General features: G+C 39.5%; 1 protein-coding gene and 1 pseudogene across 2 annotated transcripts in view; both read right to left on the bottom strand.

The window, feature by feature from the left end:
• mpzl1l (myelin protein zero-like 1 like) overlaps positions 1–14,461 on the bottom strand; it is a 336,259-nt gene that overhangs the window by 84,900 nt on the left and 236,898 nt on the right. The gene's annotated exons all lie outside the window — the stretch shown is intronic.
• LOC143750664 (protein NLRC3-like) overlaps positions 1–14,461 on the bottom strand; it is an 89,907-nt pseudogene that overhangs the window by 49,021 nt on the left and 26,425 nt on the right. Inside the window, exon 5 of the transcript XR_013207189.1 lies at positions 7,482–7,655. The product of XR_013207189.1 is annotated as a protein NLRC3-like (transcript). The remainder of the gene's footprint in view (positions 1–7,481; positions 7,656–14,461) is intronic.

Consider the following 14,461-nt stretch of genomic DNA (forward strand, 5'->3'; position numbering starts at 1 on the left):
TGGTTTCTATTATATTCCCTCTTTTCTTTGTACTGTTGTGTATGTGCACAGGCATCGCAACGTCATCGGTTACTGTGGGCGGGACCGGGGGTGTTATGTCTGTATTAATGTGTGTGTGCTCACCTGTGTGGGATTCCTTGGGGTTTGGATCATGGCTGCAGGGTGAGCATGGGGAGAAACTTTCTGTTGACCATCACCATTGTTATCATCTTCCTATCATCTTCCACTGATGTATCTGAGGTACCTTTGCACGGCTTATGAAATGCATCACTCAAAGTAAGTGTTTCTGTTTTCTAAGTCTGTGAAATAGCGTAATAAAGATATCCCAACATGTACAAGGGTTCAGCGTGACGTGTCTTCAGTGTAAACCCTCATGTTTTAGCCTGCTGTGGCATTTGGTTGGTTGAGTAATTTAATACGCCGCAATAGAACTCTTAATACTTATGTAATTAATGTTGAATAAAGGCTGTATTAAAGCACTTGATGACATTTTCTGATTTTCCGTGACCTAATCTAAAGTGAGAACTATTTATTGTTAATAAGTTGTTAACACAGCATTATCTTACTTTTTTACATAAGAGCTGATTAATAACACTTTTATAACACAATAACACTTTGGTAATTACAGTGACAATGAAGAACTCACTATTTGTATATAGAGGGAATGCATTAACGTCACTTTCCCGCCGGAACACGCCCCCCTCAGCTGGACTGAGTGGCAGAAGAGTTAATAGGGAAACTGCGAAAACGTGAGTAAAACAAACTATTATCAGTTTAAACTAAAAGTTGGACTCGATATAGTGTTCCTTACAACTTTTCAAAGATCCAGTGATCCATGGATATTGACATGCAGCCAGGAATCGTGTTTCCTGACATTTATATGTGCCTGATTTCCAGTGTTGGGGAGTAACGGAAAACATGTACCGGCGTTACGTATTCAGAATACAAATTATGAGTATCTGTATTCCGTTACAGTTACAATTTAAATAGTTGGTATTTAGAATACAGTTACATTGTTGAAATCAATGGATTACATTACGATACTTCTCTGTTTCACGTGTTTATTCACTCTCTAAATAAATTAAGGCAATTCAGCATTTCCCAGAAGCCCCAATGTGAAAACGAAAAAAATGAGCAGTTTGCGTGATCAGTCACAATGGAGTCGGAAGAGGAGCATCGGGAGCTAGAGTAGAGATGGAGCCGGAACAACAGAGCCAGGGCAAGAATGCGTTTCTATCTTGGAAATTCAAACAGCATTTCACATTAAAGAAAGAGAAGGGAGAACGAAATATAGCCTAAATGTACAGTGCAACCTCTGCTTGCCAGCAACCAGCTCCTTTCAGCGTCCAAAGACTCTCCAACCTGAAGAAGCATCTTAAAGTAAGTTATCCTTCCCGTCCAGATCCAATGCTACCACATCTTTAAATTACTATAAGAATTATTTGAAGTTAACATTATAAAATATGTAGACCAACACCACAAAATACATACTTTAAAATTGAGCAATTCCAGCGTTATGGACGCGACATTTGCAGTCAAAACTTGAAATAGAAATTCTCAGAAAATGCATTTAATAGGCTACAAATATATTTAAAAACGTCTGTTTATATATCCATATATTCCCGTAATAAAGGAGTCCAGACATTAGAAAAATATCTGAAACGTTCAAAACGAAACAAAACAGACTGCGTTCTGCTTATGTAATCCGTATGAAATGCGCATTTCTCTCTGGCGCGTTCACTAGCTTACTGCAAAGATCGCGAGTCAGCATCGTCAACTTCATCTTTGCAGGCGACAGTGACACAGACAGAAAACACTTGTTTATAAATAAACAATTAAAATATCTCCTTGCTATATTTGACATATTCATAATCAATACTTTTGCCGGTTCTTTGTGACAGCTTTTAGGTGCTTTATTGGCAGCGCCATCCCTATATTACAACGCGTAACCACCGCATCACCATTCCGCATTCCTACACTTCTAAAATGCAATTCAATGTGGAAGTAATCCAAGTATTCAGATACATTACTCAGATTGAACAACGTAACGGAATACGTTACAAATTACATTTTGGGGCATGTATTCTTCTTTTTCAAAAATAACACAAAATAAACAAAGTAAAGATGAATTTGACTGATAGCATTATTATTATTATTTTCAATATTTCCATAGATATGGTGATATATTGTTATTGTGTGTTATTTTGGCCATGATAATCATGTAGTGATAAATGTGATATGATGACAGTCCTGGTTCAGGTGAAACACACACCACTTCCCTCTTTTGGGTGGTGATGGCGCAGTGGATAAGACACATACCTTTGGTGTGAGAGACCCGGGTTCGAATCCACTGTGAGACACCAATGTGTCCCTGAGCAAGACACTTAACCCCTAGTTGCTCCAGAGGCGTGCGACCTCTGACATATAGCAATTGTAAGTCGCTTTGGATAAAAGCGTCAGCTAAATGCATAAATGTAAATGTAAATAAATGTATTCTGCATTCTGTAACGAAATACGTTTTAAAAGTATCCTTCCCAACACTGCTGATTTCGACGCCGGGGAAATAAATTAAGAAAATTTGCCTTTAAACGTTTAATAAATACAATATAGATAGGTCTAAATCCGAGTGATCACTTACATTAATGTTATACTGTATATCATCATATCGTCCAGCCCTAAAACTTGTATAGTTTTTTGTCAGTGTTTATTTGAAAACATCCAATTATGCAGAATATAGTCTGTTCTGTAGCTTTTTGCAGTCTGTTAAAATATACAGTACCTCAGATTTCTGGTCAAATCTAGTTGTACAGTTAATCGCAAAGCTCTTTCCCGTTTTAGATGTGTTTTGTGTGTTTTTCACGGCATTCACGCTGAAAACAAATGCTGCCGCTCAGTCTTTTTGCCACTTATGGGCGTGACCGCATTCACTCCGGCCGACGGTGACGTCATTCGCATACCCTCTATAGTCTCTTAATATATTAACGAGAGCTTATATACTATTATATACTATACATATACTATAAACTAATAGTTTGAAAATGATTTATAAGCGCTTTGTTACTGTACACTTGTGATAAAGTGTCACCATTATTTCAAACTGGTCGCATTGTGTAATTGTTCCTTTTTTATATGATGGTGTGATTCTTCTTTTTCAAAAATAACACAAAATAAACAAAGTAAAGATGAATTTGACTGATAGCATTATTATTATTATTTTCAATATTTCCATAGATATGGTGATATATTGTTATTGTGTGTTATTTTGGCCATGATAATCATGTAGTGATAAATGTGATATGATGACAGTCCTGGTTCAGGTGAAACACACACCACTTCCCTCTTTTCAGCTGCACATACACATTTTGAGGCAATGCTCACGCTTTTGCAAGGGTCTGGACAATTGTTCAGTCTGTGGATACGACAAGACCGTGCAGTTCTCCTATTGTTTCAGTTTAGTATCTACCACAAGGTAAGCCTATTTTCTATTCTCTATTGTCATTTTTTACATTCTCACAAATCTGTATTTTAATTATACGCGTTCCTACTTTATGTAACAGCCGTGTCTGAATAGTATTGCATTTTAAATTTCATAGCACTTAAGTGAAGCGCTGGCCAACAGCTAGTTTCGATTTCTCCCATTTTCGGTTTATTTGCGTTTGCTGTGTTAATTGCTGGGCCGAGACAGCAACTGTAAAACAGATTTAAACTCAAGGAGATCTAGACAAGGCCAGGACAAGCGGTCAGTCTGTGGATACGACAAGACCGCGCAAGTAATTTTTCTTAATATACAGTTCTCCTGTTGTTTCAATTTAGTATCTACCACAAGGTAAGCCTATTTTCGATTCTCTGGTTAATTTAATTTTTTACCTTCTCACAAATATGTATTTTAATTAGACGCATTCCTACTTTATGTAACAGCCAAAAGCGCTGGCCAACAGCTGAGTATGTATCAATCTCTGCTCTCTTCCTTTTCTGTTGATGTTCATGCTGCGAAATCTTCATATTTCCACAACAAGATTAACAGCGCCTCTAACACACGAACACTTTAAGACATTCAACTCTCTCCTCTGTCCACCTCCACCATCACCCACCTCCTCTTTAACTTCTGACGATTTTGCAAACTTCTTCACCAACAAAACAACTACTATCAGCAGTCAGTTCTCAGCTCCACACACACAGGAAACCAGACCATCCTCTCCCACTACCAAAAACCTTCCCTTTACCTTCTCTTCACTAACCGAGGAAGAAGTATCTAAACTTCTTCTCTCCAGTCATCCTACCACCTGCCCTCTAGACCCCATCCTCCCACAACGTCTACAAGCCATCTCTCCCACACTGTTATCAGCACTCACACACATAATCAACTCAACCCTCCATACTGGCATTTTCCCTACAGCATTCAAGCAGGCTCGGGTAACTCCACTGCTAAAAAACAACAACATTAAACATATCACTTTTAGAGAATTAGACCTGTCTCTCTCCTACTATTCATTGTGAAAACACTTGAACGAGTTGCTTTCAACAAAGTGTCATCTTTCCTGTCTCTGACCAACCAGCTAGATGTCAACCAATCGGGCTTCAAGAAAAGACATTCAACCGAGACTGCACTACTGTCAGTCACAGAAGCCCTACGGATCGCAAAAGCTGCTTCCAAATCATCAGTTGTCATCCTCCTGGACTTGTCTGCTCATCATCAGATCCTTCTGTCCACCCTCTCATAACTGGGCATCAAAGGATCTTCCCTCCACTGGTTTGAGTCCGATCTCACAGGTAGGTCCTTCAGGGTTGCATGGAGAGGCGAGGTATCCAAAGCACATCACCTGACCACAGGGGTTCCCCAGGGTTCAGTGCTTGGACCCCTCCTCTTCTTCATTTACACCACATCACTGGGACCCATCATACAGGCACATGGTTTCTCTTACCATTGCTATGCTGATGAGACCCAGCTCTATCTCTCATTTCAACCAAATGACCCCACAGTAGCTGCACGAATCTCAAGCTGTCTGGCTGACATCTCGGCATGGATGAAAGAGCATCACCTGCAGCTCAACCTGGCTAAGACTGAGCTTCTCGAGTAATATTTTATGACCAGCTGTCCCTCACAGACCACATTACGAAGACAGCTCGATCATGCAGGTTTGCAATGTAAAACATCAGGAAGATCAGACCTTTCCTAACGGAGCATCCATCACAACTTCTCGTCCAGGCCCTGGTTATTTCTAGGCTTGATTACTGCAATGCTCTTCTGGCTGGACTTCCATCATGTGCAACTAAACCTCTACAGATGATCCAGAATGCTGCAGCCCGTCTTGTCTTCAATGAGCCCAAAAGGGCCAACGTCACTCCTCTGTTCATCTCCCTGCACTGGCTACCCCTCTCTGCTCGCATCAAATTCAAGGCTTTGACGCTTGCTTACAGATCTACCACAGACTCAGCTCCATCCTACTTTCACTCAATTCTACAGGTCTACACCTCTACCAGAAGCCTACGATCGGTCACTGAGCGACGGCTCGTGGTACCGCCACAGCGAGGAACTAAATCACTCTCCAGAACATTCTCATTCACGGTTCCATGCTGGTGGAATGATCTCCCCACCCTCATCCAGAATGCAGAATCACTGACAGCATTCAAAAGACCACTGAAAACTCATCTCTTCCGTGAGTACTTAACATAAATAAAAATTAAAAATTAAATAAATAAAAAACCTTTCCTTCTCCTTTAAATACTCCCTTGTCTGTTTTTTTCCTACTCTGAGCAATGCCTGAACTTTGTATTTTAAGCACTTCTTTCGTTGTTCTTGCCTCTTTACGATGATTCGCTTGGTTTAGTCCTCAGTTGTAAGTCCTTTTGGATAAAAGCGTCTGCTAAATGACTAAATATACATGTAAATGTGGTCTGTTTGTACAAGCATTACAAGGCAAGTCGATTTACACCAAACATTTGTTCTTTAAAAACCCTCTTCACTGTGACCTGCATCTGTTGTCTGGTTTGTAGTTTGTCCGGTTTATTTAACTGTTAGTGTTACTTTCTTTTGGGGATAATAATATAGTGAGATGTAAATGTTCCTCTTCAGGGAGACTCCTCACCGTTGTCTTCTACCGCCGGCAGGATCTGACGATTCAAGCAGGAATCTGTCGCTGAACCACCAGATGGGGCTTACGCCCAGGGCTGGACTGGGACGAAAAATCGGCCCGGGCATTTTGGCCCAGACCGGCCCACTACATAAGATCATAAACAGAACCGATCTTTGCACGCCCTTCTCCTTAAAACCACTAATGCCATAATAAGTGAGTAGGAATGAGTAAGAGTTAACAGATGAAATAACTACTATTTGTAAAATATAATTAAATTAGGCTACACTACACAGTGATGAATCCTAAAACAAGCTGCTAAGGGGCATGCTCCCCCAAAAGAAAATTTTGTGCTTTGTAATGTTAAATTCATCCATCTGGTGCACTTTTAGAGTTCAAAATTAAGATCTCCAACCCATATTCAGTGTGCAAATTGAACAAAGAAAAACTCAAACCTCTTTTAGTTGTGATATAGTGTCTGTCTACATTACACTACTACATAATAATAGTTATAATATTATTCCCATGAAAGTAATATACATATATTGTAAAACAAATGCACTGAAAAATAAAATAAACGTTCATAATTAGTTTCGTACTAATTTCTATACTTGAAAGAGATAAACATGTGATCTTTTATTTTGACGGAAACTGCATCAAACTTTTATTTTGGCGGAAAACATGGTTTCCAAACGCGTCTCATTACAATTCTAGTAAAATGCATAATCGTAAACTATGCAGATGTGGAAATAATGCCGGGGTAATGGGTTCAACACTTATAGCCTATAAGTGATAAAGTAGCCTAGTTCTGCTTACCACAGTTCTCTACACTCACTCATTTCTCTCCTGATCCTCCTCTCTATCCTCATCCGCCACTTGAAGGGCCTGTTTCTTTTTTCATGCTATTTCCCTGCACTTTCCTTGCGTTTCTTCTCCATCGCTCTGATTATTTAAACAGATACTGCCGGCTCGCTCAGAGCCCAAAGGGGGAGGTGTTTCAAGATGTGATTGGACCAGCCCAGTGTCAATCAAGAAAATAACCAATGGGCCGCTGATCTACGTGTTCATGGGACGGTCTGTGAGAAAAAACAAAACCTACTGACATTTTTTGCCCAATGCATTACACCGGCACAAAGATCCCAGCGCCGCCAATTAAGCAAAACTAAACGAATGGGCCGCCGATGTACGAGTTTTATGGCCCGGTCAGATAATTGTGGTTTTTTTTTTATAAAAAAAAAAAAAAAAAAAAAGTTTGAGATGTATCGGCCCAAATAGCACGTCGGCCCCCGGGAAAATGCCCGGTATGCCCGATGGCCAGTCCAGCCCTGCTTACGCCAAAGATATATTGTATACACTATTTACATATTAATACTTATTCACTCAGAGTCTTTATGGTAGAGATGATCTTACCACAGTCTCTCCAGTTTACAGTGAGGATTCTCCAGTACAGAAGAGAACAGCTTCACTCCTGAGTCTCCTAGTTTATTGTCAGACATATCCAGAGATCTCAGGTGTGAGGGGTTTGATCTCAGAATTGAAGCCAGAGGAACACAACTTTCATCTGTGATACCACAATCATACAACCTGTAGAGAACAATGACACACATTAAGCCTATATCCAGAGATAAACATAACAATAAAAATATAGTTGCAAGCAGCAATGACGGGCCCAAGCCGGTGGCACCGCCACCCCGCTGCCTTTAGGACAACTGTGCATGACGGGCAATATGAATGAAACACAGTAAATGTAAAAGAACCACATCAAAGTCACCAGAATACAGCACATTTACTGCAGCAGATGGTGCCACTATGACTGTGAACCACAACAGCCACATCCATGAGATCATTTAAATATAGATGGATTTCATGCCATTGAATGTCATAGTTCACTTTAAAATTAGTGCAAAGTTATCTTTTGCATGAGGACAGTTTTTATCTCAAGGTCTTTTTTTATATTTTGATTAATCTAATTATTAAACCAAATAAACCGGATCTATGACTTGTCTTTATTAATCAAACTTGTTAAGAAGAGACCAGGCCTAATACAGTTCTTATCCTTTAATGCAGGCCAATGCACACAGCAATAGAAGGGTTAAACTCTTGTCGGAGTGTGTGTGTCGTCTCCTCTCGAGGAGAAATGTAAATAAGTGAGCGCAGCACACAAAAAAGAAACTCATTTAACAATATACTGCCCATAAAAAATTTAAATATGGAGTTTTTATATTTTTTAACATATGATACAGTTAAGCAACCTCACATGACGAGTGCTGTTTCCTGAAAACTATTACAATTGAAACTGTGACATTAATTTAATACAACAGTTCAATAAATAGTTAAAATTAATTCACTTACAATTTAGATGCAATATTTTAGTTATTTTTCAGCAGCGAAAATAGCTAAACAAAGATCACAACAGAATCATTGCGCATCTCACTGCAACGTATTCTCTCATTACTGAATGATTCAGCATTTTGAACAAATCGGTTGACTCAAAGATTCAATGATCAGTCCATAAATATCTGTCTGCTTCATGAATGACTCAGTCATTCGAACAAATCGTTTGAACAAATTAATCAATCAAATCAATGACTCGCTGATGGCACCTGGCGACACTTCATGGTGGTTTAGTATTATTTAAAAGTATCATTCTTGATGTGTGTGTGTGTGTGTGTGTTTGTGTGTGTGTGTATGTTTGTGTGTGTGTGTGTGTGTGTGTGTGTGTGTGTGTGTGTGTGTGTGTGTGTGTGTGTGTGTGTGTGTTAAAATAATTTAGTCGCTACTACAATTAAAACCTGAACGTGTTTGTTTTTTTGAGCTGAACGAGAGTCGAGCAATTCAAGCAGTCGGCTCCCATTAAAGGGCTAATTTAAAAATGAAACTAACGGCTGCACGGGCATTCATAACGATGAGCGTCCACGGTGAGAAGCGAGCAGAACAGAGCGAACGTTTTTTAGTTCATTTCTACTTCAAATCATTAGGAATTCCCTCGAGCGCACTGTGCGCGCCACCATTATCAATGTCCGTCCAGACGTCCGTATTTAAAAGTCCTCGCCAGTGTCACACGTCGATTAACCAGTTTTTTTTTTTTGTTAAACCAAATAGCACTAAATAGCCTGATTTTGACTTTTTCTTACTTCTAGAATTGAAAAAACAGAATAAAATGGGTTTAGTTCTAATATTTGTATAATTTTATATAAAAATAAATGGTGTATAATTACCTTTTTAGAAGATATGAGACATTTCCTGCTTCCTTTTTTGACATGCCTTTAATCCCTCGCCATAGCAAAACCGTTTGAGATATTCAATATCCGTTTCCAATTTAGCATCTTTAATGTATTTTCATATATGTTAAATAACCCAATGGTGAAACACGGGTTAATGATATCATCATGAAACGACACAAGTGCATTCTGAAGCTCACATGAGAAGTGATGCGGAAGCACAGATGAGCGGCATTCCTGTGAGTTTCACAGTTCGCTTAAATCACGCTTCAAAACCAGCTGACATTTAAGTCAAACTCAAACATGAACTCTTGAATGTGTGTATATTGGCTGGAAGCAAAGGTTTATATTGTAAAAAGTTTTAAATATTTGTATTTCTTACACGTATTGTTTCTCTTCAGAAGCATAGATTCATCAGCTTGGGTTTATGGATTACCGTGGTTACCGTGATTTTGCCAAGTAAGACATGTTCCTGGATCAACATATTTTGTTGATCCTGGATCAACATTCCTGTCCCAGAATGTAGTCCTTACCCAATCCCTACCCCTAAACCTACCCTACCCATAACTTTTCCCTAAAATTAGAGGGTAATGATAGGTGAATAACACTGATGTTTTAGTACTTCACCCTGGTTCTAAGCCTAAACTTGACATAAACTGTAAACTTGTCCCTCAAATCTGATTGGTTGATTGGAAAGTTGTTCCAGGATCAACAACGATGTTGATCCAGGAACATGTGGTACTTGGCGAAATCACGTTCACCGGATTACCGTCGTGTTCACTTTATGTGGGTTTTTGAATCCACTGACAGAGATGGATTATTTGCTAACACTACAATTAGGTTTCATTTGTTACACATTAGTTAACCACATTAGTTAACATGAACTAACCATGAAAAATTATTCTACAACATTTATTAATCTTAGTTGATGTTCATTTAAACATTTATTAATACGATGTGGCCATTAAGAATGCGCATCACAGGGAAAGGGATTCGCAAAACGATATATTTTCTAGGCCTAATAAGGACATGTGTAGTCATGTACAAAATATGCCTTTATACACATAAAATGTATATAGTCTATCATGTCTTCATCATACTTCCATGTTCGAAAAGCTGAAGCAAAAAGTAGCAGCCCCCAATACAGGACATTAACGCTTATAATGTGAAAAATGCCTAACGTGGCTTAATGTACTAAGACAGTATTGTTAAAAGATCAAATTCTGTACACCTTATTAATAAACCATATGTAGCCTACAGAAAAACGCTTAATGTGGTTTTCTATGGGAGGATGGCATTGCAGTTTCCACAATAAATACTTTAAATGATATTTAATGCAAAACAAAAATGAAAAATATAAGTAGCCTATAATTCAATTCAAATTCAATTCAAATTTATTTGTATAGCGCTTTTCACAATACATATTGTTTCAAAGCAGCTTTACAGAAAGTGCATTTCAGAAATGTACATAGAAAAATACTATAAAATATACATAAATTATTGTGGCATTAATTAGCCCCCAAACAATATTTATTTTAAAGCCTAAAAGGATTTAATGCTAAACTAAAACCGGCGTTTATATGTAATAGGCAGAAAGTGTTGTATTTGTTTATATTATTATTATTATTTATACTGAAATGTTTGCTTTCGCAACCTAAAGTTGAAGCAGAACCGATCATTTTCTGTAAAGAACGTGCATTTTACCACCACAGCTGGCAACGTTCTCGGACACGTTTCTCTGTACCTTTTCCATTACGGCATTCATCCACATCATTAGCACTTGCAGCCTCTTCATCCTCCTCATTTTGCGAGATTTGTATAATGTCCCTAGCCTGGATGCCAGCCCGAACCCCGCCCACAACATTTTTTGGTCGGGAAGTTCGGTCTGGACTCGATCCATTGAGGAGTAATTATGATTGGTTCAGAAATCGTCGGGCCAATCAAATTGCCAGGACGGGCTTTATACGATGATGGACAGATGATCTGCAGTAACGTAATCATCACGTCATCAAAGAGCACTTGGTTTGAACTGGTGACAAAGATCAGAATTGAGATGTATAGATTCCCCTATCGCGTCTGTTGCAAAAGAAATCGACAGCGCATTCATTTTAAAAGATGAACAGAGAACTGCAATCAAGGCATTTGTCGATCGTAAGGATGTGTTTGCCGTCCTTCCTACGGGATTCGGCAAAAGCCCTGGGCGTCTTGGAAGGGGTAACGTTACTATACGTTCACACCGCCGCCGACTTGAGCGGCAAAGAAGCTCTGGCCGCCCTGCCGAGGACGCTTGTCAAAAAGTACGGGGAAGCTTGTGACGCTTTGGCCGCTCTGACGTAGCAGCATTATGTTCAAGAGAAGAGAAGTGTCACAACATGAAATGTAAACGAAAAAACAAGCAATACATTGACACTAGAAACCTTTTATAATGAGAGCATTTTTATATTGCCTATTCCGCATCTCAACGCACGCATAAAGCTTGCCACAAAGAACCGGCCAAAGTAAGGATTATGCATTAAACATTTGAATTGTTTATTAATAAACTAGTGTTTTCTGTCAGTTTTCTGTTCATTTATGAGACGTGCTCCAGGTCACGCGCCGGCGCTTCCGTGTCCTAATTATATTGTCTACTATATTTGCTTCTTATTTATTAATCCAGAAAAATTTGTTGATGAAACATTGATTAAAATGAAGATACAATTTATACAAAACAAAATTCACTTTAAAGAAATTTCGTTTTGTATAAATTGTATCTTCATTCTACAAAACAAAACTTAATAAGTGGTCAAAATTATGTCTGACCCATTCCAAATGTTTTCAATATATTGGTCATCTTATGATCCTATCTTACTAATCTCATGCGGTTCCCTTTTCATATAATCAACATAGATGAAATTTAAAAAAATAACATTATATTATTTAAACATATGAAACGTATGTTTAAGTTTTTTAAACTTATTTTTAAGCGTCACACTGCTCCGCTTTACTCACATGCTCTGGTGTGTGGCCTATACATGCATGCAAAAATAATATGAAACACACAACCATGAATGTTGAAAATATGTCATGTCATAAATGATAGGAAAAACCAGCAACGGTGATGATGAGCTTCTCCTCCATTGTCTCGGAACTAATGTTTTGGTAGGAACGAAAGTTTACATATGTTTCTCCGGAATCAGCCAGCGCGAAGGATGTCCTATATTCCGATTGGTTGCTGCTGTTTTGCCGCTGCTTGCCGCTGAACCGCGTCATTATTTCATTACCATAAAGTTGAGCTACTGAGCTACTCAGTTCTACTGAGAGAAGCCAGCTTCCATTGAAAATGAATGACTTCCGGTAGCTTTGGAAGCTTAACTGTGGGTTCACACCGCCGCCGGCGAGAGCGTCAAAGTGGCCGGAAGTCATTCATTTTCAATGAGAGCCGGCGGCGAGCTCCTGCGAGGGTGCGGCGCGGCGCTTCTTGGACGGTGAGAGCGGCGAGGAGAGTTGAAGTCAGGTCAACTTTATGGTAATGAGCTGTGACACGATTCGGCGGCAACCAATCGGAATGTAGAAGTGCTGCGTTTGAGAGGATCCAGAGAACGCAGTCCTCTAAACCTTGGTTCTGACCACATTAGTTCCCAAACAAAATAGAGGAGGTTGATCATTTGAATTTGATCAGAAGGCGCGCAACACTATTAATAGGCAAGATATTCGCGCTAGAACACTTGTTTTTCAGCGGGAATGCAAATTATAATAGCACTTAACCATGAACACAAAAGCCACACCACACAAATGGCTGTTAATTTCTTTATTTCATTAGCAAACATGTCACTATAATTGTTAAGTTCTTTCCACCGATCAATTTTCTGCAAAAATAACGATCGACATGCTGCTTTGCGGCCCCTTTAAATACAGTTTTAAAAAAGACCACGCATTCGATCTACGTCTGAGCGTCCACGAATCTTTCCACGGTGTCGCTGGCAGGGCGGCGAGAGCGAATTTAGCATAGACAGTAAAAGAAATGGACACAGCGACCCCATTGATTTCAACGGAGAAGACTGAAGCCCGATTATTGCACTTCCTGTCTAATGGCTGAGCGACTGCAGGCTCAAACTGAGCGTGACGACAGTCTGACAGTTGTAAATCTTCTAGTAGCGGTGGCAAGACAAATCTGAATCACCTAATTCCTCAAAAACGTTGTTGAAATATTTTGTCCCATTGCTTTTATGGACTCTCTATCTATGGGCTTCTCCCTGACATGTCCCCTGATTGCCTCATAGACAGTAAAAGATTGCCTGGGAGCTTCTCCTCCTGTCTATACGGTAATGTCTCTATTGTGCGACAGAAAGTCGCGTGGTTATGACGCAATCGTTAGCCTATTTTTTACAAAAACGGCTTCTACGGGGCCATAACGTAAGATACAAAGTAATGGAGCCTTTTATACATTGTCGTGTTTCTTTAGAAATAAATAATGGACAAATGGAGTCTTTGGACACCTCAGATGTAAAGTTATTCGCTGTCAAAGTGACGCCAAAATGAATGGGAGTCAATGGAATGCTAACAGCAGGTGAAGTTCTGCTACAATGGCGGCTCCCGCGAGGCTTCAACTTCCGGCTGATGGATTACCCGCATGGAATTTAGCCGCTCTCGCCAGCGGCGGTCTGAACGTACGGTTAGGCTCCCGATCTCTTTTCTCTGAAGACTCAGATGAACACGGTTCTTCAGCCTGCTCTCTTTCGTCGTCTCTCCATTTGTTAAAATCAGTCAAGTCGCGCTTCAACTGTGTTGAGTCAAATGCAAGCAGATTTGTTGGCTTTATTGTCGAGATCTAATCCTAAACGGAGAACTTGTTCGTGTATACATTCACCTTTTCTATTTCTTTCAAAAATGCTTTTCGTGTTTGCAAGTACTCCGCGAATCCTTAAATTCTTTTTGCGGACTTCCGGTTGGGCGCTGAAAATGACGGCAGCATAGAGGAGCAGCTCCCCGACTAAAGTTTTAAAATTCCTCCTTTCTCGGATTGTAAGCATAACAATTAGGATATTATAGTAAGGGGGTATCATGACAAGAGGGAAAGCAAAGAAAACTGGAAACAACACTGGAAATTTGGAAGATGTCGAAAATCAGTCAGGACTAGCAACGAAGCCAACGTTAGCCGAGGACGAAGCTAGCAAAGCCACGAGTAAAGCA

The sequence above is a fragment of the Siphateles boraxobius genome, unplaced genomic scaffold, assembly GCF_051911475.1.
Source record: "Siphateles boraxobius isolate OS27281-9 unplaced genomic scaffold, OSU_SipBor_1 25, whole genome shotgun sequence".
Lineage (NCBI taxonomy): Eukaryota > Metazoa > Chordata > Actinopteri > Cypriniformes > Leuciscidae > Siphateles > Siphateles boraxobius.